The 25,402-nt window shown below is 43.2% G+C and overlaps 1 pseudogene; it reads right to left on the bottom strand.

Annotated features, from left to right (window-relative positions):
* Nucleotides 1-12,535: 12,535 nt before the first annotated feature.
* LOC122665727 lies at nucleotides 12,536-15,206 on the bottom strand (annotated as a pseudogene).
* Nucleotides 15,207-25,402: the final 10,196 nt, after the last annotated feature.

Below are 25,402 nucleotides of genomic sequence, written 5' to 3'. Positions count from 1 at the left end.
GAGCCCTCCTAACCTTCAGAGTTTGTTGAGGAAGAGAAAGAAGATGATCCGGTAACGCTATTGTTTGATTCCCTGGATGACCTCCTTACTGTGGATTCTCCTGCCGCCCTTACTGCTGAAGAAACTAAACTTACACCACCGAGCACGCCTAAGGTTGCGGCGGCTTGGAGAACCATGGGTGAAAGCAGCCTCATCTTAGTGGAACAAATCCTTGCCCAGAATAAGGTCGAGCCCATGATCGATGCTCTCCAAACCATCATAGGTAGTCCAAGCTCTAGCCTTGAATAGTGCATCGTGGCTCAAAGCTTTACAGAACTCTTGCGCCTGATAGCCAATAGCCTGCCCCCTGTGTTTCAAGCATTAAAGGACAAAGGGGAAAACTCCAGGCTGAAGGCTGAGAAAAAGGTATAACTTACAACCCTCTCGACCAAGCTGCGTGGATACCATCAAGAGGTGACAGAGCTTGAGGATGAGCTGGTTGATCTAGAGTGCCAGAGAAAGGCTGTGTTAGAAAAACTGGAGTGGGTCAAGGATGCTCTAGCCACAAGAATCTCCTTGGCCACTGCCGAAAAGAAAGTATACCACACCATCTTGGCAACAGAAGAGAAACTCTCGCGCCAGGTAGCCTTTGCTCGATCGAAGATTATTAGGGTCGAGAAGCTACTGGAGCAAGTCCGAGGAGATCTGGAAGGTAAACTTGGGACTGCATGATAACATTGGAGACTCACTCTTTCTTACCCGATCTACGATGATCTGGCCCTTGGTACTTGTTATCTTAAGGTGGCTGATTTTATCTCGGCTTGAACAATCTCTTTTTTTTTTTTTTTTTTGTTTATTTTTTTTATGGCCGGCTCTCGGCCTTAGCTCATTTTGTGGCCTCCCACATTGTTGGGTGGTACCTTTTCAAGTACTTTCCATTTAACAGCCTTAATTGCACTTAGCCATCCACTATTCTCAAACGATACGCCCCACCCTTCAAGACCTGATGCACAACAAACGGTCCTTCCCAGGTGGACAACCATTTCCCAAATTTGGGGTCCTTTCACCCAATTGGTAACATAGCTTTCAACAGCAGATCTGACTCAGCAAATACCTTAGGCCTGACCGTTTTGTTATAGGCCTTAGCCACTTTGACCTTTTGAGCCTGAACCCGGTCAAGGGCCAACAAAAGCTCTTCTTTTAAATCATCAAGTTCAGCCATCATGGAATCCTCATATTGATTGGGACTTTACAATCACCTCCATAGGCAAAATGGCATCATGACCAAAGGTTAGCACATAGGGGGTAGTCCCTGTTGCTGTCCTCTTTGAGGTCCTAAAATCCCAGAGAACCTTTGACAACATCTCTGCCCAAGACCTTGGGTTGTCATTAATGACCTTAGACAAATTTGCCTTAATAACCTTGTTGCTTGCCTCTGCCTGACCGTTGCCTTGCACATAGTAAGGCGTCAAAAAGGTGACGGTCATACCATACTCTTGTGTAAACTGAGACACCTCCCCCCCTAGAAGACTAACCCGATATCGCAGGTGAGGGTCTCAGGCAAACTGAAATGGTGTATTATCTCGCGCTTCACAAATCTTATCACGTTGACCTGGCTGATTGACTTCATTGGCATAGCCTCTACCCATTTGGTAAAGTAGTCGGTTGCCACGATAACGAACATGTGCCCCTGAACCGATAGGGGAGTAACCTTTCCAATCAGATCACGAGCCCATCCTCTGAATGGCCAAGGCTTAATGATGGGATGAAGCTGTGTTGCAGGCACTCCTTGCATGGGCGCATGCCATTGACAAGCTTGGTACCCCTTCGCATACCTGATGCAATCCTACAAAATGGTTGGCCAATAATAACCGTGGGGCCTGAGCAGCCATCTCATCTTAATTCTGGCCTGGTGGGAGCCGCAAATCCCCTCGTGTGCTTTGGCCATGACAAGCAGAGACTCATTTAGACCTAGGCATTTGAGAAGGAGATCGTCCTAGCCCCATTTAAACAACTCCTCTCCCAGTAGTAGATAATTCAATGCACGATACCTCATCTTCCGGTCTACTTTGGCATTAGGGTTCTGGAGGAAGTGAATGACCGGAGACCTCCAATCTGGCCAACCTTCATCCAAGTTCCCTACCTCAAACGCTTCCTCCTCCAGGATGGACAAGAAAGTCTTTCTCTGGATGATGAACACTTTTTCCACTTCACCTTTTGAGAACGAAATGCTTGAAGCAGCTTGGACCAGGCTGTTTGTAACACTGTTCTCTGCTTGTGGGACATGCTTGACCGTGGCGTCATCAAACTTACTCAAACACTGCTGAGCCAGAGACAAATATGGGAGTAAAGTCTGGCTTTCACAACGGTATTCTTTGGCCAGATGCCTAATGACTAATTGGGAATCACCAATGATTTTGACATTCTGGACTCATTACATTGAGGGTCTTGAGGCCGATTATCAAGGCTTCATACTCAGCCTGATTATTTGTGTATGGAAAACAAAGTTGGAAGGTGAGGTGGGTCTCAACACCGATGGGGGATACCAACACTATCCTTGCCCTTGCTGAGGCGCAAGTCCTGGATCCATTAAAGAATAATTTCCAAGGTGTCTGTGCGATGGCGTTCACCCCCTCGCCTACACTTGCCTCCCCTAACTCTAGTGGAGGATGTACTGCGAGGAAGTCGGCTAAGGCCTGGCCTTTGACCGATTTCTAGTGCACATACTGAAGTGAAAACTTCGTTAAGGCCATCATCCATTTTCCTATTCGCCCTCGTATAATCGGCCTAGAAAGCGTATACTTGATGACATCTGTTTGACAAAGAACTAACACCGTCGTGGGTAATCCATAATACCTGAGTTTGGTACAAGCGACGTACAGCGCTAGGCAAAGCTTCTCAATGGGCACATATTTCTTTTCCACATCGATCAGAGCACAACTTAAATAATAAACAGCCTGCTCAAAACTGATCTCATTGTCTTGAGCGAGCAGACTGTCGATCGATTCAGTTGAGACCGAGATATACAACTTGAGCGGCACTCCTTTCCGTGGTGGTATCAACACAGGGGGTTTAGTTAAATAGCATTTAAGCTCCTCAAAAGCCTACTGGTTCTCAGCCCCCCAGCGGAATTTGTCATTTGACCAAAATCGTAACAACGGAGAGAAAGTCCTAACCCAACCAACGGAGTGGGAGATAAACCTCCTGAGAAAGTTGATCTGCCCTAAGAACTTCTGAAGCTCTTTCTTGTTCCTAGGAGCTAGCGTCTGCATGATTGCCTTAGTCTTATTCTTATCGACTTCAATTCCTTTCTGGTGGACGAGGAAACCTAGAAAATTCCTTGCTGACACCCCAAAAGCACACTTAAGGGGATTCATTTTGAGGCCGTGGCGTCTCATCCACTCAAAGGACCTCCGGAGGTGCTCGAGGTGCTCCTCCTGACTCATAGACTAGACCACATCATCATCAATATATACTTCCAGGAAATGGCCAATCATGTCATAGAAAATGAGGTTCATTTCCCTTTGGTAGGTAGCCCCAGCGTTCTTCAAACCGAAGGGCATCACAACCCACTCAAACGTCCCAAGGGCCTCGGGACATCTAAAGGCCATTTTGGACACATCCTCTTCGGCAATGAAAATTTGATTATAACCTGAGTGACCAGCCATAAATGATAGAATCTGGTGTTTTGCGGCCGAATCGACCAATATATCTACCATTGGCATTGGATACTCGTCCTTAGGTGTCACAGTATTTAGGTCTCGGAAGTCTATACAGACCCTCAACCTCCCATTCTTCTTGAGGACGGGTACGACGTTCGCTAGCCACTAGACATAGCGAGTTGGCCGAATAAACCCTACCTTAAGAAGCCTCTCAATCTCGTGCTTAATTTTTGCTACCACCTCAGGCCCCATGCGCCTGGGGAGTTGTTTGACCGGTTTACATCCTTCCAGGATGGGTAAGTGATGTTCTACAAGATTCCAGTCTAATCCAAGCAATTTGGTATAATCCCAAGTAAAACAGTCTTTATATTCCATTAAAAGGTTTACAATTGACATTAGGAAACCCGGATCGAGTAGGCCATTAACAAATGTAGGCCTCTTGGCATCCCCAGAGCCTAAATCAATCTCTTTGAGTAGATCTTGGACTTCGACCAGCTTCCCCTCCATCTTGGGTGGCGCTGGCCGGAGGTGCTTCAATTCCAAACCTCAACTTCAGCCCTCACCATTTACAAAGCACTCGGTCATATAGGCCTGAGCCGGAACCAAACGTTGTTCCAGACTGTAGAGGCTCAGCCTTTTTATTATATCTACTGCTACGCCTTCTCTCTTAGATCTCTTATCCATCAAACTTCACTTTGCTCAGTGTAACCCATCGATGCCTAACAACTTAAAGAGCTCAGAAAGGGTGTAGCTCAACTGCTCAGCATCCTCGGCCACTGTTAAGACTGTCGCCATTGTTGTCGGCCTTCCGTCCTCATCTTGACCAACGAATATAATGGGAGTAATGTCTCCACCATAGAGCCTGGCTTTCGTATGATTCGCATGGATGAGGAAAGGCCTGCTGTCAGCACTCACCCACTCGATCTTCCCTTTGTCATTCCAGAAGACAAACACCTGATGGAGGGACGACGAGATGCAGCTATTGGCGTGGATCCAATCTTGCCCCAGCAAAGCATTATAGTTAGCATCGGCAACCATGACAAAGAAAGTGGTCAAGGATTCTTTACCCCCAATCCTGAGATCAATTGGGAGTATGCCTTTTGGTTTGGAGGCTCCACCCAGAAAGTTGCTAACTGAGACGACTACCGACAAGAGTTCGGCCTCGTCATGGCCTAAACGCTTCATCATCCTTGAGGGGAGTATGTTGACCACGGCTCCATTATCAACCAGAACTCGTGAAACAGACTTACCGTTCATCTGGATGTTGATGTACAAAGGCTTCAAATTCTATGTGATCTCTTTGCTAAGCTTCTCGAAACTCACGCTCAACTGGGTGGACTGCTGCCCCTTGGCCAAAGGCCCTGGGTCGATCACGCCGATCATCAACAAACCATGAGAAATGGGGCTTTCGACCACGCTTTCAAGATCAACACCCATAATCAGAGGACCATCGTCCTCCTCCTCAAAATCCTCATCAACGACATCCACCACCTCATAACTTGACTGGTAGATTTGTGGTAGAACATAAACCATGTTGGCCGGGGCCTTGAACGGGACTGGAGTCTTCATCGGAACCATACCGATCATCATGGTCTGGATGTACCATTGAAGCTCAGAATCATCGATGTACTCCTACTCTGAATAATTGGATGTCTCTTTCTCGGGGGAAGAGGACCCAGACTCGGTCAACCCCTTTTCTTCTCCTGTCGAGGTAAGATAACCTAAAGCCAACTGTTGATCTACTTCAAAACTTGCTTCAGATTCTCTGCCTCGTTCTGGGGCCGCAGGCTTCGTCTCGGCCAACACCTTCTCCTTCCCCTTTGAAGGGGGCCTGACTGTCTGTTAGCTGCTCCCTTTGCCCTCCTCAGGCTGGTCCATGGAAAGAGAAGTCCCTCCACGGTCATCCCTCTCTCTCAGAGTCTTGCATACCTGTCGCCTCCGCTCCTCCCTGGATGGGAAGGTGTCCAATCGATCGTGCACTTCCTTAAACTGGTGATGTGCCGCTGCTTGTTGCCTTTGCCATCTGCGTTTCTGGGTTCTGGTCATCCTCCTCCCTTGGTCGAAAAGGAACTTTGGAAGTCTCACCACATTCCAATGATAATCTCCCTCGGTTCTTGATCGGGGAATCACCATCCTAGGTGGATAGGGAGTGGAAAACCTTCTCTGTGAGCCCTCTCACACTTCCTACTCTGGAATGGTGATAGCAGATTGCAAACGCATTGGCGCCAATGCCGATGGCCTTGCCACACGGTCCTTGGCTGATAGCCGCTGCCGTGGCCTTCTTTCCAACCTGCTGGTCAGCTGACGGTCCGGACCTTCTTCAATAAAACGTCTTTCAGACCTTGCCCCTGGTTGCCATAGAGGCTCGCCTGACTGTCTGTGGTAAGACCCAGCGGTAAGATGTCCTAGCCTGACTTGTCCGGTAGGCCCTGCAACCCGTGCAAGCTTTGCCTCTCTACCGCTTGGCTGATCGTCCACTGAAGGAGCGCTCGACTCTACCTGAGGCTTATTCTCATACAGGTTCTTGCAATGTACACAAAACCCCCCCCATTGGAACTGTTGGTCTAGCAGCGAGTCAATGGCCTCTGGGTTGACTCCATTCTTTTTCTCCTTGGACAAATGCTAGAGATGCTTCAATGTGACTAATGGCTCCTGCCTCTTGAGCAGGCACAACTTTGATAGGTCAGCATCTACCATGTTGACTGGCAGGAAAGGGTTTTTGTCCACCAACATGACACCTTTCCCCTTGTCTGGGAACTTCAGATGCCCATCATTAATAGCTTTCTACAATGCCATGTGCAAAACAATATAGCCATTAGTGTTATGAGTGAACGAATTGTGCCACTTACAATACCTTTGACCCTTGACCTCCTCGGTCGAAGGTATCTAATGTCCTTCTGACAGCTTGATCTGCTTGTCCTTAAGGAGGTGGTCAAAAATCGACACGACCTTGGATATATCGTAAAAATATCGGGTCCTACTATCCAAATTCCTGGTCGGACACTGCTTTGGCGTTGGGCTTGCCCCTGTACGCTTGCCCATGGGAGACAGAGCCTTGCACACTTAGGGCTTCCCTGAGACGATCTTGGCAATGCTAACCTCACATTCCTCATCGGCCTCAAAATCTGAAAAGTTAACTGAACTGGGAATGGCAGCCCCCATAATCGCCAAAGCTGATTGCTTATAGTAAGTCCCAGAGGACAAGGCCTTTCGATCTTCCTCCTCGAGGAGCAACTCGTAGCTGGTTGCTTGGGCTACAAGTTGACCGAGGTCCGAGAATTCCTGACCAGCAAAATGCTTCTGTAGTTCGAAGGAAAGCCCGCCCAAGGCCATCTTAGCATATTCTAGCTCTTGTAAAATAGTTGGGCATTTGTACTGCGCCAACTTGAATCTATTAACAAACTTAACGACTGACTCATAGGGCAATTGGCACATGTGTGCCAAATCCACTATGGAGACGAGGGGGTCAATCCGGTAAAATTGAGCATGAAATTGATCCTCCATCTCATGCCAAGTTTGAATCGAATCAGCCGGTAGGTTAATATACCAAGTAAATGCTGAACCGGTCAGGGAGTTTGGGAACAACCTAAGTTTCATGACCTCGTTAGCCCCAAAGTTCCCACACTGGCCAACAAACCTTGTTATGTGCTCAACAGTAGACATATTGTCCTCCCATGAGAACTTAGCAAACTCTAGAATTTTCTAATTATACCCAAAATCCAGCTGGTCGTAATGCTCTGGGTAAAGTTTTCTATACACCGGCCGGGCAATAGGCCGAAACAAGGGATTAATTTGCTCCTGGATCAACCGGGTCAAATCTACCTGATTAACAAGTACCTGATTGGCTTGATCCACAACCAACAGCTGCCTCGGTCGGACCTCTGCCTACCCCTTGTTAGGAGGCAGGGGAAAGTGACCAACATACGACCATTCTGGCTCTGGCAGATTCATCCTGGGCACCGCCGGCCTTTGATAAAAACTCGTACTCACGCACCCAACACATTCTCCTTCATCGACCTGGGGACCTACTGTTGGACCATTCATGGTGATCGCACAGTCGGGTTCCTGATCTGTAATGCTGGAGCAGTAACCCCATTTTGAGGGAGTGAGGTCCTAACCGCCGCGGCGCTTAGATGTGCTGGTTGGCTGGACAAACTACCTGCCTGACTGAAAACGCCAGGGTAAACTCCCTAGGCGGTTGCTAGACTGATTCCGATCCCTATCGCACTGCCAACTTGAACGCCCGGGGTCTGACAGATACAGAGTTGGGTAACCTGGGGTGGCCGCTGTTGGGCCAGAAACATCATAACCAACTATTCGAACCGGGCCTGGGTGCCATTATAGGCCTGGGCCATGGAAGCCATGATGGCTTTCATGTCCACTATCCCCGTTTGCAGGCACCCTTGTGTCTCGACGGCCGTGCGGGCCTGCCCCTGCAACAGTGTAGCCACGAAAGGGGGTACAGCAGCATCCAACTGTTGCTCACCCTGCGCGAGCAGCTGATCAACATTTCCACCATCAGACTCATCAGTACTGCTATCCTTATTATGTTGACTCACTCTTGTCTCAACCACCATCGCTATCGAGTGCCCCACTGGGCGTGCCAAAAATGTTGTGCCAAAAATCCTTTAACTAGCGTGATGTGGCTGGAATGGAGCAAGACACCCTGCTTAGTCACGGAGGTCTGGGGTTCTACTCGTGCCCCAGTACTCCGAGGACTTCTCAAAGATAGCAGACAGACAAATGACCTTGACAATGGACTGGAATTGCACTTTGAATTACTTGTCGTGAACGATCTATAGTGCAAATTATAAGGGTGCATAAAGCGAAAACAAGAAAAACCTTAAGTTCACACCATCATGAAAGGAAAAAGAAGATAGTACAAAGAAAATAAAGATAAGTAAAAATGCAGGTTTATTGTGTGATTGACTGATGCCTCTTCCTTGCTCTTCCCGCTAATTTATATGGTAAGGATAACCGTAAGAAATGGTTTCCTTGATTATCGGACATAACTGCGCCATGTTCAGGCTAACACACCTTCCCAGCCCAAACTGCTAAAAATCGCCAATGGCAATAACCGTCCACTGTCTTGGCTGATGAAACCTCCTTTGATCGAAAAGCGCCATGATGTCTCGGTCAGTCCACTTGGTCGGGGTGCCCTGTGGCCGGGTACCTTCACCTGACCGTGAAAGAGTGGAGCGAAATCTGGGTGTAAACACAATCTATGCATTTTGAAAAGTCCTTGGATTACCAAGGCACTGGTAGAACCCACTCTTTAATTCAATTCACTTTATGGAATAGTTCCCTCATCAAACAACAGTCTCCAGACTGAAGAAATTTGGTAGAAACAATTTGGCATACCCGGTGGGACACCAGCCAGAGTTGAATCTTATTGCCAAGAAGAAGAATTGCCGATGAAGGGGATCCAACTCTGAATCAGGCACTAAAAGGTGCTCAACTGGGAGCAAATCCTATTGTAAATGAGCACCATGAAGCTGGAATCCATCGCCAGGGGGCACATCTTATGTACAAGCCTTGCCAGTAATGGTGATAATGAGTGAATGAATGGTGATGTTGTTTGAAGCCGGAATCATCAAAAGGATACCGAGCACATAGGGACAGAGAGTCTTACGCAACCACATATGGACTATATAGCATCGTCCACAGTGGTTGCAGGAGGCATTGTTTGCACCCTATTTTTGGTCTATTGTGGTCAATAGACAAATAGACCAAAATCTATTTATGTCAAGACTGACTTGTTAGTAAGTGACCGAAAAACGGTCAGTGACTGAAAACAGTCAGAAGCAGTTAGACCGAAAAATGGTCAATGACCGAAAATGGTCAGAAACGGTCAATGGCCGAAAACGATCAGAAAAATGGTCAATGATCGAAAACGATCAGGAATTTATCTTAGGAGTAGTGTAATGTAGATTTCCACCCATCAACATGTCTTTTGGCTTGCTTCAAAAAACATCCATTATCATCAAGTTGCAAGTTTCAACAGTTCATGGGTGGGAGAGTTGTGAAGACTTCAACAAATTTGTTTCTATGTTGTTCACAATTTGGTCGTACAGTAGTGGTAGTGTAAATACCAAGTTGTAAGCCTCGTCAGTTTCAAATTTGGCAGAGTTGTAAAGACTTCAACAAATGTGTTCTATGAAGTAAGTAATTTGATTTCATCTTCTTCTTCTTGGCACTGTAGTCTATGCATTTTGAAAAGTCCTTGGATTACCAAGGCATTTGTAAAACCCACTCTTTGATTCAATTCACTTTATGGAATAGTTTCCTCATCCAACAACGGTCTCTAGACCGAAGAAATTTGGGGGAAACAATGACATAGTAGAGATATCACCTTGAAAGGAGAGCTAGTTGGGCTACATTCACACGTACCCACATTAATATCCAACATTTATGAATGAAATTCCAATCCATTTTTGCGGTTTAGGTTCAATGATTGGACCGGCCAAGCTTCCACCACGGGCATCACAATAATCCAAATTAGCCAAGAAAAAGCTTACGTACTGTGTTGTTGTTAGAAACTTTGCTTGCATTTATCAAAAAAAGGCAAAATGTAATCCATAAATTCTCATTGTGTGGACACTGAACTGGTAGCAATGTATGCTCTCTGGACACATTTCTAACATTACCCACTAGCCTTTAAATACTGGAGTAGAGAAGGAAAGTTTGGATTACATCTTAAAGCATCAAATGACAGAGAAGAAAGAAGAGAATAAAATGGAGAAGAAAGAAAGCCATGGTGGTTACAGGAAGGGAGGGATGAGAACAATGCCTTTCATCTTCTGTGAGTATCCAAACTCTTCCCATTATTATTAACTTCTTCTTCTTCTACTTCTTCTTTATTTTTACTAATTTCATGGTTGCTTTGTTGCAGCAAATGAGGTTTGTGAGAAGTTGGTTGTGGTTGGTTTCGGTAAAAATATGCTTAGCTATTTGACACAACAACTGCATATGCCACTAACCAAGGTAGCCAATACTCTGACAAACTTTGGTGGTACGCTAATGGTACTAATTCTTCTATTGAGCCTACTTGTTTTTCATAGGCTTCCAAGGTTGCTGAATGGCGCACTGCCATGTCTGAGGAATTCAATGCCTTACTTCGCAACGGGACTTGATCATTGGTTTCCCCTCTTCCAAATCAGAATCTTATAGGGTGCAAGTGGGTGTTCCGTATTAAACGGAAGGCCGATGATAGCCTTGAGTGTTACAAGGCACGGTTAGTTGCTAAGGGTTTCCATCAACAACATGGGTTGGACTATGGTGAGACATTTAGTCCAGTGGTTAAACCCACCACCATTCACAGTGTTATCTCCATCGCAGTGTCTCAAGGCTGGTCTATTCGGCAATTGGATGTGCACAATGCCTTCCTTCATGCCCGGCTCCAGGAGGAGGTTTATATGTCCCAACCACCTGGTTTTATGGATCCAGCCCACCCTCACCATGTGTGCAAGCTTCACCATTCTCTTTATTGCCTCAAACAGGCCCCTCGTGCATGGTTTCAACGTCTTTCGGAATTTCTTATTCAACTTGGCTTCCATGGTTCCAAGATCGATACATCTCTCTTTATTAGGCGGTAGGGTACACATATATGCTATATTCTGATTTATGTTGATGATATTTTGGTCACCAGAAGTGACTCCAATGAGGTGTCCCACATTCTCACACAACTCTCCTGTGGGCTCCATCAAAGACCTCGGGGATCTTCACTTTTTTCTAGGCATTGAAGCACTACCCCACTCGAAGGGTATCCTCTTGTCTCAGTCTCGGTATATTTCCGACTTACTAAACCGTGCTGGTATGAGTGACTGCAAGACCGTTACCACCCCTATGTCCACTACTTTCAAGTGTTCTGATTCAGGGGGTGCTGCCATGTCAAACCCAACCGAATATCGGTCTATTGTTGGGGCCCTACAGTATGTCACTCTTACGGGGCCTGATATCTCTTTTGCCATCAATCAGCATGCCAGTTTATGCACTCCCCAACTGTTGAACACTGGCAGCTTGTGAAACGCATTCTACGTTACCTGAAGAGCACCCGCACTCATGGTCTCCTCTTTAAGCGCTCACCATCTCGCTCCTTACAGGCCCTCAGATGCTGATTGGGCAGGTGATAACCTAGATCACAAATCAACTGGTTGGTTTACTATTTTTCTTGGGCCAAATCTCATCTCCTGGACATCCCGGAAGCAACAGACTGTTGCTCGGTCCTCCACTGAAGCTGAATATAAATCTCTGGCCGATGCTTCTGCTGAATTAATCTGGCTAGAATCTTTGTTCGATGAGTTAGGGTTCCCGTTATCTGGCCCTCCTATCCTATGATGTGACAATATATGCGCCACTTATCTTTCTATAAACCCTGTGTTTCATGCCCGCACGAAGCATGTAGAAATCGACTTCCACTTTGTTCGAGATCGTGTGGCTAAAAAGCAACTCCAAGTCCAATTTATTTCCACCAAGGATCAACTAGCTGACACTTTTACAAAGGCCTTTGGAACCGCCCGTTTTCAGTTCCTACGCGACAAGTTGAAGATTCACATACCGGAATCTCCACCTTGAGGGGGTGTATTGAGGATAAATATGTCTTTCTTCCTTTAACGTCACATGTGTCACATGTGACAATTGAGGATTTGCTTAGAGATCTTCATGTGCTACACAATCTCCACATGCGATATGGAATCCTTGTAAGAATGGCAACTAGTTCTCCACATGTGATATGGAATTCTAATGAGAATGGCAACTCGGCTACACATCCAACTTTCCATTTTTATGTAAATCTTCTTTCCTTGTAAATCCATAGTGGATCTCAAGCATTGTACTCTTATATAAATTCTCTAATTGTGAGAGACTGTCATAGAATGATATTATTTTTACCAACTTCAATAATGTACAACGAGAAGGGCTCCCAGCTGTTCAGATGGAATCCACTCTGTGGGATCCACATAAAGTAGATTCCATCTGAACAGCTGGGAGCCGTTCTCGTATGTGAGCGTGAGCCCAACTCCCTCTACTTCCCAATTTCCTTTTGCCATAGCTTGTTGCAGTCCCTGCAAGATCCCTCTGACCTTTGATCCCAACATTTCCCTGTAATTAATACCAGAACTCAAAGCAACACAGTGAAATTTGGAGTTAAAAAGAAACACAAATGCCTAACCACTGTGAAAGGTGACTGGGTAAAAAAACAACCAACACATATTAGAATAGGATGATCCCCAGAGAGCAAAGTTTGATATTCAACGAGGGACATAGACAACAAAATTTCACAATCAATGCTAGGGGGAGCAGAGAAAAAATATAAATCCACAACCCATTTGTAAACAAATAAACAGCGGCATAAGGCGAAGGCTGAATGCCTTGAAACACATATCTTTTACGTTGTAACCAAAGAGTATACATAATTATTGTAGCCACAACTAACATATGATGTAAGTTACAAGAAGATAAAACTGAAGATCGAACCAAGGAATCAAATAATTCACAAATTGAAGAAGATTTGAGGAACTCCAATGGCCCAGTCACCCAAATATGTTTGGGAAAAGGGTTCAATCAATCTACAAGAGAGCACATGGAATTGTATAACTCTTCTCGGGCTTGCGTCACATTTGCATTTAGGGAAAGTAATCGGGCGGCAGAATGGCTTGCAAAGTTAGCTTGTGAAACATCTGCTAATAAGACTATCCACTTTGGTGAAGAGACACCAAGGGAGCTTCGCCAAATCCTTTGGGAGGACAAAACTGGTCTTCCAGTTCTTAGAAAGTAGGTTTTCTTTTTGTCTGAATTCTCTGCTGTAAGGGTTGGGGTTTTCGAGTGTTTTTGAGAGACGTTTCTCTTTTGGGTTAGGGTAAGGCGGCAATGTCCCCCCCCCCCTTGTACTTGTTTTGGTATGCTTCCATTTCAATTAATAAAATTCTAGGGACTTCCCCAGGTCCCAGATAATATTCGGGATTAAAAAAAAAAATCTCCATAAATTTAACAAGTTTATTATATGTGGCAAGACCATCAATTAAACCCTCCAAAGAATTCCTTAAATCAAGGGTAAATCCTCAATTTCCACAGGAGATACCATAGCTTCATTTTTCACAATACATATGCTCCCAAATTGTGTTTAATTAAATACACTTACTTCAAATGATTAGACAGATTTCTAAATTTAGAGGGAAGAATAATAAATATTCATATTTTTTTTTTTTTGCTAAAGATCAAAAAAGATTGATTTGGCAAATAGAAATGTTACAAATTGATTTGGCAACAGCAGCAAGAAACAAAGATAACATCAAACCTGCATTCTATCGACTCACCTCATAAATTAATGAACAAATCGGAATCGATTGGCCATCTGATACACTCATGGAACCTTGTAATCTCCAAAACCAAGAAACCCAAGCCTAATATCAAATAGAAAGTAGAGAATGGCTCTGTTTGTTTCGGCGTAAAATATTCCTTGGTAAATTTTACTTTCTAAATGTATAATTTTATATGTTGAAAATTTTTTCAATGTTTTTTTCCATCAAAAAACAAACATTGGAACACTTTTCAACATGTAAAATTTTACATGTCAAATTTTTTGAAGTGAAAATTTTCAAGTTAAATTTTCTAGGTTAAATTTTATGCTGAAACAAAGAGAGCCTATGTAACCCTACAACAAATCATCTGTTTTAAAAGTGGAATAACATAACAATTACCATCGCTGATGAGAGAACCTTTCTTTGCCAACATCCTAAGATCTAATAAGGTAGAGTAAGGAAAATGTCTTACATGGAATATGGCTAAAGAAGGGAACGATACATTAGAGTCTCCTTACAATTAATTGGTGCCACTCACAGTCGATAAGTCAGAATAGCAAATAAATGACTGGCCCTTGGAACTGTTAGGCCGAACTTCTCAGTCATGTCCAAGTCATTAAGTGACATGCCATTGGGTAGCTCCCAATCAAAGCAATGTTCCATTTGTGCAAGTACCAATTTAACTACAGCAAGGCCCAAATGAATGCCCGGACACCCTCTACGACCTGATCCAAATGGGATAAATTGGAAATCACATCCCCGAATGTCAATATTATTGTCAATGAATCTTTCAGGCAAGAATTCCTCAGCATTATCTGACCACACAATCGGATCTCGTTGAATTGCCCATGCATTTATAATGACACGAGATTTCTTGGGTATATGGTATCCGTTGATTGTTATATCTTCCATGGACTCACAAGGCACAAGAAATGGAGCAACAGGGTGAAGCCTCATGACTTCCTTCACTACCATGTCCAGGTAATTCAGCTTCACAGTTCGGAAAGGGCCCGGCCCATTCAACTGTGACAGTTGATGTGTCTATTGCAGCCACAAGTGTATCTAAAATGATTGCTTTAATATTGGTTCGATCGATCATTTAGCATTGTTCATCTGTTGCGTTTTGAGATTCCTTCATTAATTGTAACATTACATCGATTAAGTGACCCTTGTGGTTATTTTGGCGATTTTTAGTATCTTGTATGTGTTCATCAATGATCTTCTTGGCCAATTGACGGAAGGTATGATGAGGAAGATCACCCAGCATGAAAAGATTCCCTAAAATCGGCAGCCCCCGAGACCCGGCGGTAGTCGGTGATGATCACCTTGTTTTGCTCTCGAAGCATGCTGGAGATGGGCTACTAAAGACCAGAGCCCTCCAAGGACTACCAAGAGAACAGCCAGGATTAATGTTCATCGCACATAATCTCTGTTCTTTTTTTGGGTGAGACATATAATCTCTCTTCTTCACTTCATAATATATTCACTTTAGAACTAGTGGCGGTGAATATAAAAATTGAGAAAAAGGTTATACGGGCATGGGGTATGGAGCATATAACATTATATAAAAACAAATTAGCTAAACACATGTCAAATGAGGATAAAATATTCTAAACATCCACGGGCTAGATGACGGGTTAGATGACGAGCTCAAATCCCATCCTAAAGACCATGCATTTATGTCCCAAGGGATCCCCAATATGTAATGTGTTTCAGCTTGGGCCACTGGTGGGTAATCACCCTCTCACACATCCTAATTCTAGGGCCGACCAATGGGCCAATGCTTGAGCACCCATAATCTACTCGATTTCCTAAATAGGGTTTCAAATGATCCGAATTAGGGAAGGGGATCAACATGCTATTTCGTCAGTATCGGATTTAGAAATCCCAAAACAAGCCAAAGCCCAAAGCCTCATTGGATTTAAGAATTGATGTCAGGATCATATGAAATCCTATGTTCTACCCAAAAACTATTTTTGGAAATTCATTTGAAATCCCATGACCACCAATTGAGTCTACATGGATTTGAAGGTGTAATCCCGGGATCCTAATTTGCCGGTAAAGTGCACTCACAAGCCCAAAAGATTGGTTGTCCTCTCTACACACGATCTAATATTGATCAATGAGCCAATACCCAAATCAAATTGAAACCAACTGAGCCTAAAACAAATTCTAATGGCCCAATATTTGATTGACCGAATAATGGAAACCCAACCCACATTAAAACTACTTGACAAATTACCTTTCAATTTTAAAATCTAAAAACTATTCAGAAGCCTAAAGCCAAATTTGCCTCACCAACGGACCCATGTCCAAATTACTATTCAGATCCCATCTGTCTAAAGTCAATCCCAACCCTTGGTTGATCAAGGTGTAAAGCCAAAAATGGAGGAATTGAAATACGGGTAAACCTAACTCTCTTACCCTCATCGACACCAAGAGAGTAACCGAAACTCTCATGGTGCTGTCAGAGAACCCAACCAGAGCGCATACTATACATGCAATGGGAAGGGAAATAACCATATTACATCAGCAATAGAATAAAATAATCATTATTAAGCAAGGGATGGGGATCATGTTCACACAACAAACAAATAAAGACATAAATGGAGATTTAAATGAATGGGGATGAGGCTTCGTGTGATCAGCAGCTGAGCAATGAGTTCCAGCAGCTCGATGAACAAATCAACCAAGTTAATAGGAAAGTTTATTACAAACCGATACGAACAAATAAAATTAAACAAAGAAAGAAAAAAACAGGAAGACGACATTGGAGTTGCAGCGGCGCCAGCGGGGTTGCTTGAGCTGCAGCAACTATGAGTTTCCTTTTCACGAACAACTCCACTTAATTTCCTCTTCACGAACACAATAGATGGACCTCTTTGAGTTGTAACCCTTGGATTGATTGATTCAGTGAATAAATGGAAATAAAGCAAACCGAGAGAGAATGAGGTGACAATGGATTGCATTTATCAAACTTCTTTTGTATTGATTGAATTGAACAGTATTTTGACAAACAGTTTTCTGGAAGCCGAAGTTCGTGGGCTTCTCAAAGGTTTAAGAGTTGTAAATAGTCTAGGGTGGACTAATATTTTAGTGTGGCATGTGTCTCAGGAATTGCAGGACATGATCAAGAAAGCTTTCGAATCATCATCAAGGCGTTGACACTATTTATATCTTCTCTCAGTTGGATCTTTACTCACAAACAATTATGTTTCGTGACAACGAGGATACTCGGTTTGTAATCTATTTAATATGCTCGCCCAACGAGCAAGTGGGATCAGGAAGGGTCTTCTTTCTTATGGTTCTGACTTCTGTAAAGATCTCGGCCGTTGGGTGTGTTGGACAAGTGTGTGTCCATCAAACCCGGTTGGATCCTGTTCAACCCGGTTCACCTTTGAATTGAACATTTATACATTTTAGTTTAATATTGTCACATGCGATATGAACTTTTTGAGCATTATGTGTCCGTAAGTTATACTTAAAATGGTAGTCGCGACTAGGGTTTGGTCTGAGCACCCATATCATATGGTCGTCGCATTGGGTATGCCTAGACATGTGATGTCAGGGTACGAATGCGAGTGCTCACATGTTTGATGTGTGCATTGGCGAAGAATCTACTTTGTCGATTCCCTCATGTATTACTACCAGATATAGGAAGGGATAGACATGTGTCACCGACACCCTGTACCTGAGGGAACCCTGTCACTACAAAGTGTGATCGCATTCTTTGGTTCATCAATGACTGAGACTCAAGCGAGTCAACGCCGGTGTTCTGCAAATGTGTGAACACTTTGTGAGTAAAGGAGTTATCCAACACGGTCACCACTGTCCGATTGGGGAACACCAAGATAGAGACTGTTTGTGCATGGTCGGATCAGAATCTGGATCCAGTGCCGTTTTGGAAATGGTTTTGCAAAAATCTATTTTACATAAAAAGATACATTATTTATAATTATTTGAACAAAGTATTTTATCGAGTTTTGCGGGACCCGATCAGATGCACAGACGCTCGTATATGGACTTGTACTATGGATTGGGGTTTGGCAGTACATGTGTACGTGCCCTAGATTCCATAATGATGGTGTTGATTAGTGGGGGGTTGTATATGATAATAGTTATCATATAGGGAGTTATTTGGAATTTGCTAATTTGATTGACTCTTTATTTAATTAATGGAATTGGTGCTAATTGTAATTATCCATTAATAATTAAATAAAGTAGCCAATTAATACTTTTCCTATTAGATTCTGCTTGTTCCCCTTTTAGAAGCACTTTGAGTTTAAACAGAACTGTCAAACTGAGAGAGAGAGAGAGACAGACTCTCACTGGGATTAAAGTAATCCATCCAGGGTTTAATTAAAACCCTAGATCTATAAAAGGATAAGAAAACGCAGGAGGGGTGCAGTGCTCCACGTTTTTGCCTGGCCCCCTCTTCTGCGTTTTGGTCTCTCTCTCCCTCTTTGAGATCTCTTCTTCTTCTTCTAGTTTCTCTCATCTGTATTTGAGAATTAAGGTTTGTGAAACCTTAGATCTGTGCTGAAGAATTTGAGAGCATCTGGGATTGGCTTGAAGAACCTTGGTAGCAACATTGGAGGTTCAGATCTGTTTGCTTGGAGCGCTCACTGGAGGAAGAACCACTGTCTATTGGAGGAGCAACGCTTGAGGCTCACCAGGTTAGCAGTTCTTTATTAATTCCTTCAGTTTATTGATTATTAATATTTATGAGATGTGAAAGAAACTCGAATCGATTTAATTCCGCTACGCATTCGAGTATGGGATGGATTCCTCTTGCCATGTGATGGACTAGAGATGAATTTCTTCGTCTATATTGTGATAATTAATATTATGGGATGCAATAGGGAAGGAGAAACCCTAATAGGGATGCACCAGGGTTTCCATGGGCGACCATGGGAAACCCTAAAATTTCATGGGGCACCCATGGGACACCATGGGATAACCCAGGGCATGCAAAACCCTAATTTTGTAGTATATTGGTTTCCCTAGGGAACCATGGCTTGATCCCTAGACCGTAGTTTGGCCTACAGGGTGAGTGAAGTTGCATACACCAAGAAAAGCTTAAGAGGGTGCCAGAGAAGAAATCGGTGTGTCCTCCGACGCCTAAGTTAGTTCTCAAAGCAATCAATCAAGGGAGATAAGGCTAGGGGTTTGTGGGAAAGAAGAGATGAAAGAGTTTTGATTTTCCAATTCCTTTACCTAGAATCCAAAGTCTGTATTTATAGGAGAACTTATGAGAAAGATCTGACTTAACGTGATGATGAAGGATCCGGAATATCTTGACATATGGGTGACAACCCTCAAGATTAGAATTAAATGTTAAGACAATCTATCTAAGGGGATGTCTGTAATAAATGCTGATGTGACCTGTAAGAGGGGCCCCTTAGTTTTTGAGGCCCATGTAATTGTTGGGTGTGAGAAGAGAAGACAAAGAGAAAGCAGAGAGAGAGGGGTATTATGGCTCAGTAGACTGAGGTGAAACATTACCGGCCACCCGCCACTAAGTATGCATACTTTTACTTGTTTCTATTCTATTTTGGTGGGGTAGTCATTTTGGGAAAGAGAATGGATGATTGTGATCAGCTTTTGCTGAATATGTACAGTGGTTGTGGTTTGAGTTTTATTATGAGAAGATTGTAAATTTAAATCTTCAGGTCCAGGAGTAATGAAATTAAGACTTCCATCTCTTGGTTATCCATCTATCATGTCCTGTTCTTTGTTCTTTGTTCTTCTCATTCTTATGTTTGGATTATCTTCAATCGTGTGTTTGGTGTGTGAAACTGATTGAGGCAGGAACTTCAATCCAATGGTTGTCTTAAAGGACTTTGTTAGTGGTAAGCTGTTCAAATCCTGTGTGCTCAGCTCAACCCTAGCACTGGATTAAACTGGACTGGAGTCACTGGACCACTAGTTGGACCAACAATTAAATTTAAATGAGACTAAGGTTCATTCTTCCATGTCTCGAGAATCTCATTTACATAAAACAATAATCCAGAAATCATCTAAGTAGGCTTTTTTCTTGGGAATTTGCAACACAGCTTTGATTGTTGACCCCAAAAACCTAAACTTGTCAAGAAGGAAAAGGGGAACAGAAGAGAACGAGGGGTACAATCTATCTTTCACCATAAATGCTTCCACATCCCATATCTTTGCTTTATTTATAGGTATGAGTCTATGCCTGTTGCGGCAAGAAATCGTCAGGTCGCTCCTCTAAGGGTACCTACATAGAGAAACAAATAAGAAAGGGAGAGCCGGTCTTCTACGGGGTGGGGGGGACTCTCCGATGCCTAAGTCAGGCTTCTTCCCAATAGATGAATCCCCTTACCTGGGTCATACCTTGTTATTTATAGCCTGAAGTAGAGGTCAAGACAACTGGGGAGAGTCCCACTTTAGAATGTATTCTAGATATGGGAGGAGTGTTGGTTCCTTTTAGAAGAAGGTTTCTTATTTGGGAAGAGTCCTTCCTTGGTTAGGTGCTGGGCCACTAACTTGTCGGCCAAGCGATCTAATTAGCTGAGCTGGTATCTCAGTCTGGTTACATCTGACAGCGAACCGGTGACCAGTTCGGCTTTACACATATGAACCGACCCCTGAGATCGCCCTTGCTTTGCTCTTCGGGGTAATCCTTTATGGTCGGAACCTCTTGCTCATGATGTTCTCCTCGAGCGTTTGCATTGATCAACGAGGTTGGTTTTAGATAATTTTAGCAATCCTTGTCTAGTAATTGATTCGCGGGTCAGCCAACATGGTTAGCCTGTCTGGCCTTCAATGGAGTGGGTTTGTCTCACGATCGCATGATCTCCTTCAAAATACGACCCTGGCCTGATATGTTAAGTCGGTATGTTCCCATTGGGAATCTTGTGTGATGGTCTCTCTTGGTCAGCCCGGATCAGTTGTTCTCCTATAGGTTCGGAATAACCCTTTCCTACTACGTGTCTCATTCCGGCTGGTGGGTAATATTTTGATTTATCAATACCCGTTAGAGCAATAGCCCCATATTGATGAGGTAGCTGATAATCGCCGAACAGAGTTAGTAAATATCTGGTAAATACCACCGCTTTCTTTATCCTCACCACGTGTCAATCATACAATGATGGAGTTACTTTTTGGTATATCAATTGGTAATTGTCACCGCCGCTAAGATATCAAACGATGTAAATAAAATTCCAGTATACATTACCTCTAGCGGCAGTACTTGCTACCACCACTAAAGGTTGTTCACTAACTTACTTTATAAGGGAAAAGAACGCTAACCGGTCGCGTGGTTACCATGGTTCCTGCGCCTAGATAGAAACCAATGCCTTTGTGTGTGAATAGACCATTCAACTCCTAGTGAAGTCAAAAATCATATTCAAATAAATGCCTTTATGCGCATTTTCATTGGCTACTGCATTGGTGCAGGGCTACATGACCAGTTAGGCTACATTTGGTAAATGTCTGAATAGTGTTCAGAACTGTTTTTTAGTTCTTTAAGAACAAAAAAACGTGATTTTGTGTCTGGCTTGACGGTTCGCTTTTTTGTTCTTTTAGAACGAACCGGAGGAATTTTTTTTTTTTTTTTTTTTTTGTTTTTTGGAGACCTCACTAAAAACCCTAGTGAGGCTCAGGCAGGTGACCCCAAGAAATTATGCAGCGGTGAAGATTTGATCACGAGACCTCGCTTCCTGAGGCGGAGTCTCATGTCCCCTCCAAGCCAGCTGTGCTAACCCCTTGGGTTGCTGGAGGAATATTTGATGTAAAGAACAAGAGCGATCGATCGCGCGATTCACAAGTAAAACCCATGACGAAGAACGCAAAGACAGATTGGGGAAGGGAGAGCAGTAGCAGGTCGATCTTCTCTCTCTCTCTCTCTCTCTCTCTCTATCCCTCTTTCTCTCGCTTCCTCTCTCTGCTCTCTCTACCTCTCGTTCTCTCTCTCTCACTCACTCTCTCTGTTTCTCTCTCTCTCGGTCGTTTGTTGGGATGAAGATCTGACTAGAGCTCTATCGATTTTTCTCCCTTGTGTCTCAGGATTTGGAGCAACATCCCTACCGTTTGAAGGTTTCTGCTACATCAGTGGTCCTCTCTAGCACGACCCCCTCTGCAATTGAACTTGACAACAACGAAGGTGACTCTCTCTCTCTCTTAAGCAGAAGCTCTAAAACCCTGAGATTTCAAGGAGTTTAGGGTTTCCAAAACCTGTGATCTTTGGATTTCTGGTTTATTCCTCCCTTATTCTATTTTTTCCCCAACCTGTAAAGCTTCAAACCTGCGATCTTTGGATTTCTGGATTTCCAAAACCATTTTTTTTTTTTTGCTTTCTTTTTGCTGGGCTGAAGCTAATGTCTTTATGGATTTATGCCCTGGAACGGTGTTTTTATTTTTCATTTTTAGCATTATTTATTTCAAGGAAGAATGGAAATATTTTTGTAGATTATATCTGCAGATCGTTTCTTCTGTGATTTGCATTTTATTTGTAGGTGTTTCAATTTAGATAGATTGTGGAAGTTTGCAAACCCTGAGCCATTGAAGGTGTGCTCAGAAGGTGAATGCCAATGACATTGTTTTAGACTGTAATTTGTCCCATTTATATTAATAATCCCTGCATCTCCTATTCATTCAACCTGGAAATTGAACACATCCTCTATTTCAATAATTAAATAAATAGGAGAAAGATTTGGGGGGTTCTTGGCAATGTGTAGCATATACCTTACTTGAGTTTTGGGTTTTTGCACATAAGAAGGGAACAGTGAAAGAAAAAAGGAGGAAAAGTTGGTGATACATTAGTTGTTATAGTTGGTTTGGTTGTTGGTTGATTGAAGAAGAAGATAGTGAGGAGACAAAGGAGGGCCAACCCTCCCACCTCACGACCTTCAAAATTCAAAACTGTTGAATTCTTTTTCTTTTGGTTGGAGAGGGAAACCAATGAAACAGGGAATAGGTTGGAGAGGTGGAGACAGAAAAGGAAAAGGGCTTGGTTGGAGTGCTCTGACTTCTTCCACTGGGGTGTTCCGTTCATATTTGCTGGTAAAAGGAAAGAGAAAGGGATAATCAACCCTGTAGAAAAGTTTAGGATCAATAAACAACACACATGCCTTGTACATAACGGATTTGATTATTACTCTTTTAGGTGTTTATTCACAAATAATTTGACCAGATTTGTGTACCAACTACCAACCCCCGAAAGAAAAGGATAAGAAAAGTAAATGCATTAATGTTTGTAATGGTGAGTGAGGGGTGGTGTTAGGGTGTTTGTTAGTTTCATATATATCCCATTTTAATGGGGTCTTTAGCTGTCAACAGTTTTGCTTTGAAGCCGGCCACATGGTGATGGCAGACTAGCCGTGTAAAGGTTTGTAGCTAGTTCTTGACGAGTCTGATGCAACAAGTAAGGTATAGAGAGAATAGAGATGGGTGTGGTGGTGTACTAGTGTGGTGTCTGTGGGTGGACCCTTTTCAATTATTACTTGTACCTCTTCTTTCTTTTTTGCTATAAAATAACAGATGTTAGAATTGTATAAAGCTTATGTGATGGGAGCAGGTTAATGGAATGGCCCATTTACTTGTACTACATTAATGGAATGGCCCTTATTTTGACATAATTGTGGTGCATCTCTATCATTTGTTACATGCATATAAGAGCTTCAGCGAACTGGATTCAGTTTTGTGTTTATTGTCTTCTGTATATCATCTTTGTGTTTATAAATCGCTAACTGTAGTGTTGAGCTAACATAATTGCAATATCATTTTAATGCTTGCCACTGGATGAGTAATGTCATCAGTATCCCAGGACTGTATAATCTAATAATAGTCCGACGTTTATTTGTGGCACTGCTATGCAAATTTTTTGGTGATTGGGAGGTTAGGTATGTGGTTTTGCTTGTAAGGGATGTCAGTAAACCTCTGGTCTAGTGTGTTTTTTTTCACTGAGTTAATAAACTGTCCAGAATGGATGAGGTTTGGTGTACCACTCTCAAGCCATGGATGCAACGATGCCTGGATGTTGGAGGGGAAGGATTGGTGTACCACTGTGGGTATAATGACAGAATAGCATGAGGTTCCCTTCCTCCTATTTATCTTCCCCAATTCCATTGGTTTTCATTGAGATTGAGGCAGTACAAAGTTCAGTTATGAATTACAAACCTGTTGTGTGATGTTTGGCGGGTGAGGAAATTGTGTTAAAGGTGGAAATGAGTTTACTTGCTGTTGTTTTTCCTTGATTGTATTGCTTCAATAGGGAGAAATACCCTTTTGTCTCCACTGATTGAATACTACTTGATGGGTCTTTAGCTCAAATTGGTAGAGCACTTGGAACATGAGCATGTTCCAAGAGGATGGTGGTTCGAGTCCACCATGGCCCTCTTTATTCAACTGTTCATAGCATAGTCAGTTATGCCACTAATCCACACAAGAACCCAATTTTAATGGCTTCTTTGAAATTTGACATATTTTTATACTTACTTTGGTTATGTTAACGAGATATTTTAATTTTATGCTAAGGTTGATAAGAGAAAAGGATTTTACAAGTCTTTTTTTGGCATAATTGACAAAGAAATGACATTATTGTAATTAATATCAAATAGGGAAGAACAGGTTTTACCAAACATCATTTTCGTTCTGAACGGCGTTCTTGAGACCGTTACCAAACAGTCATTTTTGGTCTCAGAATGCTGTTCTAAACAAAGAACGCCAAAGAATGTTTCTAGTCAAGAATGGGCTTTCTTTGTTCAGACATTTACCAAACGTAGCCTTAGTGTTCTATTGCCCTGTTCTTTTTAAGGGGACAAGACTCCTACATGGGAGATTCCCATTGAGCCTATCCCAAAGGGGGCATGGGTGTTTTTGGTCATTCCGCCATTGAAGGCTCTCGGAGTGATGGTATCTTGCCGCTATGCTTACTAGTGATTCTACAGGCATTAGCCGGTCTGTGACGCTGCAAGGTGGGGACCCCAGTGCTTTCCTTAGTCATGAAACATCAGATTCGAGATAGGTTGTGGGTCTGCAGCCTTCTCATTCTTGTCTTGCCTTAGTCTACCTAACATTTCTGGATTGTCGGTCCTTCTATGTCAAGTGGTGCATGTAAATTATTTTGCATTGCTTGAGCAGCCCAACTTAGCCCTGGTCGAATTTAAAAGCCACGTCACTCCTTCAGAGGTGCATATGCAAGTGTGGTCCACCTCTCCAATTCTTGTGGGGATGGACCTGATTCTGATTTTCAATTGGGCAACCTAGTTAGGACAGGACTCTTCATGGGCTGAACCATCCATGCCTTAATGGTGGCATCAATTTAGTTGTGGAGCTAGGCTCAGCTGCAAGTTTTATTGACCAAGGTATTGCGGTAGAGGAACCTGGGTGTTCCGATCCTCCCTCCCCTATGCATGATTCTTGCTATCACAGGCTCATCGAGGAGTCATGTAGTGATGATAACCTCCAGTTTTAATCTCCTCTCATCTCACCTCTTCTAGT

Source organism: Telopea speciosissima, chromosome 6 (assembly GCF_018873765.1).
Source record: "Telopea speciosissima isolate NSW1024214 ecotype Mountain lineage chromosome 6, Tspe_v1, whole genome shotgun sequence".
Lineage (NCBI taxonomy): Eukaryota > Viridiplantae > Streptophyta > Magnoliopsida > Proteales > Proteaceae > Telopea > Telopea speciosissima.
Note: the sequence above shows the minus strand (reverse complement) of the source record. Positions and strands in the feature narration are given on the sequence as shown.